Source organism: Sipha flava, unplaced genomic scaffold (genome assembly GCF_003268045.1).
Source record: "Sipha flava isolate LNK unplaced genomic scaffold, YSA_version1 82_pilon_pilon, whole genome shotgun sequence".
Classification (NCBI taxonomy): domain Eukaryota; kingdom Metazoa; phylum Arthropoda; class Insecta; order Hemiptera; family Aphididae; genus Sipha; species Sipha flava.
Genome location: NW_020273624.1, coordinates 1222368 through 1228319, shown reverse-complemented (window position 1 = coordinate 1228319; position 5952 = coordinate 1222368). Strand labels below are relative to the sequence as shown.

The 5952-nt window shown below is 27.8% G+C and overlaps 1 pseudogene; it reads right to left on the bottom strand.

Moving 5' to 3' along the window:
- Positions 1-4011: 4011 nt before the first annotated feature.
- LOC112693245 lies at positions 4012-5052 on the bottom strand (annotated as a pseudogene).
- Between the last annotated feature and the right edge of the window lie 900 nt (positions 5053-5952).

Genomic DNA, 5952 nt, shown 5'->3' with positions numbered 1-5952 from the left:
ATAAATAAAAAGTAATAAATAATTAATTTATCTATACAAATACTGTAATACAGAACGATTGTCGTGCGATATTAATATATCACGTTTTTGATTCGTTTAATTTTTCTTTTAAACAATGACAATCGCAACAATGGCCAACAGTTAAACTATAATAATAATTTTATTAAAATATCATTAATCCTTTATGATAAATAAATAATACATTTTGATATATAAATGCTGTTTATATACTATTTAGCAGTGGCGAAGCACGAGTATTTAAGTCGGGGAGATATTAAAAAAATACGTTACAGCCCCCCCCTTCATTTACAACTTTATATGTATTTATGATTAAAGGGACACGGTCTTTTATTTTTTATTTCATATTTTTTATCGTATGAGTAGTTTACTATTCCATCATTCAACATTTCATTAATTAAATCATTTGGCATAGTGGCGAAAGACAATAGTACAATATTTTAATATTTAGAAACGAATATCACGCCAGAAATAAATAAATCGCAAAATAAAAACCAAACAATAACTACTATAACAAAATTGCGTTGAACGATAACGCATCAACGCGAAAAGCAATGACGATTACAATAATGTATATTAAAATGAAATAATAAATACGAACGCGAGACATGTCTCATAGCGCAATGATAAACCCCACTCAATAACCTATTCTCCCTGCACACCGTCCCTTGAAAAATTTTATATCTGTATTTGGATGTTTATAGAAATTAACCACTACGCCACAACGGACGACAGCTCGCGTGCACGGTCCGCAACTAATCTATTTTAAGAATACTAATACGGTATGGCACAAAAGTAAAACTATGATAAATATGTAATGTACATAATGTACGGTAATGTACATTACCGGTCCACTTACAAACTGACGGCCCTTAGCCAAATTTTTTTTTAATCACATATTTCAATAGGTGGACTAATCTTTTAGAATCAATATTTAGTATAAACACAACGAAGAGCTCCGCGTTTATTATATAAGTTAATAGCAATTTTTTAAAGGTTGTTAAAGTTTAATAATTTCAGTCAGTTTAGGTTCATAATGTTGCTATACATGTGTGTTGGATTTCGCCAAATATATTCTCATAAAATCAACCTATAGAATATAATACATAAATACATAAATACGCATACATACATTTCCGACACACCAAAATAAATACCCAATGGGCAATGATTAATACATAATAATATGTTTATTGTGAAGTGAGATAGTTAAATTGGAATGTTAAAAGACTGACATATGTATTTACATATAGGTAATATATTATATAATATACTATGTGTAAACACTAACTAACATGCAATTTGAATTTTGTTTTTTTAGTTGATTTTTATTACATAAAAACACATATTTTTATGATCTTCGAATTTGTTTAACTTAATTGGACAGGCACATGCGTATTATAACTTTTTTTTAAATGGCAACAACCGATTTTAACCATTAATTTTTTTTGCCTAATTTCTTAATGAATTTTGGTAGCTTAACTAACTTTCGAAGTTAATTGGACTGGTACAGAATTGACCAAGTTACTGTCCAATCCGGCCCTGCAGTTGAGTATCCATTTTCAGGCCATGAAATATAAAATAACTAACTTTTATAAAATAAATAATATAAGATCTTCCCAGACTCAATGTAACATAATTTAAAAATTTTATCGTCATTTAATTTTTTGAAGTATAATCATACAAGTATATGTATATATATCTATATTGTATTATACAATAATTTAGCATATTTTTTTATATTAAGAACTGTACGATAAAGTTTAGTCCGACGTGGGTTTAACAATCACGGTTCAAAAAATTTCTCTTTTTATGGTTTAAGTTATAGATACAATTATATTTACAAAAATTACAAACTTTTGTTTATAATTTATAGAAAAATATACATATATATATATATATATATATATAAAAGAAATTACACATAATAGTATAAACTATCTTTAGCAATATATTATACAATTATTAAATGTTTACTTGATTATTTTAATTGATAAAAGTAGAGATAAAAATAAAATGCAATGATTTTTAATTAGATTAGAAATATAAATGAATATTATTTGATTAGATATTTACTTAAAAATTACAAATTTTTGCTTGTCATTTGTGTTCCACATATTAAATAAATGTATTTTAATAAAAAATTGGCAATAATTATCTGCAATACCTAAATATTATTCTATAATTATAGTATAAAATATTATTTTACTTTTGATTAAATAATGTACTATTCTAATATAACTTGTGTTCAGTTTTAACTGAGGATATAAAAATAAGAATCACGTAGTCTCTATATCCTATCATTCCTATAATCTAATGTGAATATAAAATAATTATACTTCGTTGAGGCCGGTAAAATTGTTTAGTTCATACTAGTCCTCGTCAGAATGAGAATCGTTGTCGCAATCAAAATCATAGTCGGAATCAGATTCCTCGTTGGAATAAGAACCGTTATACGAATCAAGATCCTCATCTGAATCGGACGGAGTTAGTTGATTGTTATGTATCTGGTTCGCAAAGGAGTGGACAACAAATTATGATTCGGTGCTGTTGGTCGTAGGAGTAGCCGTAGAACTCGTAACTGTTAACTTTGTGGTGTTAGATATTTCTGTAGTTAAAGGTGTCTGTTCATTATGGTCGTAACACCGAGTATTACGCCGTTTGTTAATTAGTATCTGGTACAGTCTGGGGAATCCATCTATACACGACGAAATAACTAACAGAAGTCCTAACAATCGTATAATCTCCATTTCTGCTGACAAAAATATTAAACAAACATTAAATGTTTCTTATTTTATAATTGTGCAATTTGTAGAAATAATTTGGAATCATATAGGTTAAATCTCTAGACTGAATCGTCTTAACATAGTCGTATTTTGAGGAAATGTAATTTTTACGCGTTTCACTTAGAAGTTATAAGCTCAGAGTTTTAATAATAAATACCGTCAAAAACGATGACATTTCGATAAATTTAAACAAAGGTATGTGATTTTTACCTTTAATCATGATTGAAGTTTAAAATAGGTGTAATACGTAAGAGTTTAAATCGCAAGATAAAAATATTAGCTTGGCATTAATCAATTGTTACAATCATACTGCTGTACAGCATTCCACTTTCGTCGGCATTTCAATGGTCACAAGTGTTGTATCTACTTCTTTTTATTTTATCAATAAAAATGTTATTGTTCTGATTTTTAGTATATATTTTTCTACCAATGTAATTTTTACAATTGTATCTGATATAAGAAGTAAAAGGATTTGGTTGAATTCTGTGAAACTGTTAAATCCATCGTATTATCGTGTAATGTATTGATGTATTTAAGTATAAAATAAAGTATTATATAATATAATTTAGTAATTTATTATTATCACATCAGTTAAAACATTTATTTTAAATGCAAATTATTTGATGTTTAATAATAAATGATAAAGAATATACAATGTGTTCACGCTAAGAGGTACCACGAAATATTTCAGTTGGTTGACCTTGTATTCAAATGGGGTTTTCGGGAAAAGAAAAGGATTACCGAAATACACAATTTCAGAGAAATTTCAAATTTTTAACTTTATCAGTGCGCGCATGCACAATACAACTTACTTTTTTTTTTAAATGGCAACACCGTTTTTTTTCCTACAGATTCAGGTGGAGAATTTTTTTTTAAACAGTTTTTGTATAAAAAGTTTTTTTTATAACTGCAAAATTGGAATAAAAAAAATAGTACGTAGAAATTTAAATTTTCGAATATCTGTTTTTGACGAAGTTTGAACTAAATTAAACTTAATGTTATTTGAAAATCGAAACAATATTTCCGATATTATTAAATACCTGTTTGTAGACAAATAATGTATGACAAACAATTTTTTATGGTAATTTAATCTCAGTTTTCCCATTAATTAATGTGAAATAAGATAGCCAATTGAAGGTAATAAAAATGATAAAAATGTACATACTATGAATTTTAAATCAAAATTTATTTATTTACAGTTACAGCTCTATCTAATAAATTGTTCGAAGTTTCCACTTTGATGTTCCAAACATGATTCCAAACGTTTTAGAAATTCCTTTGATGTGTTAGCATTTATTTGTTCTTCTCCTAAATTATTACAAGCCAGTCGTATTTTGTTTTTTTAATCTAGGACATTAATAGGTGGGTCCGCATATACAATATTTTTTAAATGCTCCCATAAAAAATAATCCAAGGGAGTCAAGTCTGGAGATCTTGCCGGCCATGGAATTACTCCGTGGGTACCAATCCATCTGTTAGAAAAAATTTCATTTAAATGTTGTCGAACAATGATGGCGTTGTGCGCTGGTGCACCATCTTGTTGAAAATATATATTTTCCTGAGTGGCTAATGGAACGTTTTCTAACAGTAACGGTAACTGATTAGCAAGAAAATCTAGATATCATAAAAATAAGAACCTATACGTTTTCCACCGATTAATCCACACCACACATTTATACCCCAAACTGTCTGAAAATTGGTTTCTCGAGACCAGTGTGGATTTGTATCGTTCCAAAATCTATTATTTTGTTTGTTCATTATACCGTTGTTTGTAAATTTAGATTCATCGCTCCACAAAATACGATTATAAAATATATTGTCGATTTCAAATTGAACACTAAACTATGGCAAAAATTGTAATCTACGTTCAGGATCTCCAATTCTTAAATGTTGGATAAACTCAGGTTTATACGCATGCATTTTGTTTTTTTTCAAAATTTTATGAACTGCACCAACTGATATACTAATTTGTCGAGATATGTCTTATTGATGAACATGGATAAGCACGTATGTAAGCCATTACTTGTAATTCAGTGTCTTCATCAAAATCATTTGGTCTAGGCTGCCGTTGTCTATTTGGATTATTAGGAAATTGACCGTATTCATTTAATCCACGAAGAAGTCTATGGACATAATTATGATTTGGGTGAAACCTATCTGGATACCGATCTGCGTACACTCGAGCTGTTTGTCGAGAACTACGATTACATTCTCCAAAAATTAATATAAGTTCGACTTCTTCATTGTTATTAATTTTAAGATAAGATTATTTTATGTGAAACAATGGATTAAAATAATAGGTAAATAATTTTTCAAAAAAATGTGTGATGCATATCTTCACAAGACTAGTTTCAAACAATTATTTTTAGTCAGTGAAAATAATTTATCAACATTTATTTATAAAATAAATGTATAACGAACGAGATTTACTACCTTAATTACTGGCAAATGTCGTCAAAGTTCTTTTTCTTATCTTATCTGTCTACAAACAGGTATTTAATAATATCGGAAATATTGTTTGGATTTTCAAATAACAATTTTAAATTTAAATTTCTAAATACTATAACTTTGCCAATTTTGCAGTTATAAAAAAACTTTTTATACAAAAACTGTTTAAAAAAAAATTATCCACCTGAATCTGTAGGAAAAAAACGGTGTTGCCATTTAAAAAAAAGTAAGTTGTATTGCGCATGCGCACACTGATAAAGTTAAAAATTTGAAATTTCTCTGAAATTGTGTATTTCGGTAATCCTTTTCTTTTCCCGAAAACCCCATTTGAATACAAGGTCAACCAACTGAAATATTTCGTGGTACCTCTTAGCGTGAACACATTGTATATTATCCTAGTATAATCCTATAACTTTACAAACTGATACAAGTTATTATAAAATCCCTGAATCCCTATGAAATAATTCGATCAAAGTGGTTTTGGTAAAAAAAAAATTATAATTCTGATATCAAGACTAGATGTGGTCCGCGGATCAATAAATACTACTTTCTGATGTACATGGAAATCTACGATTATCTTATCAAATAATTGAAAAACATGAACTATTTTTCATAAATATGTAATGATTACTGATTATCTATAATTGTGATTCAATTACTTTCGATAATTCGATACAATTACTTATATAATACATACCGT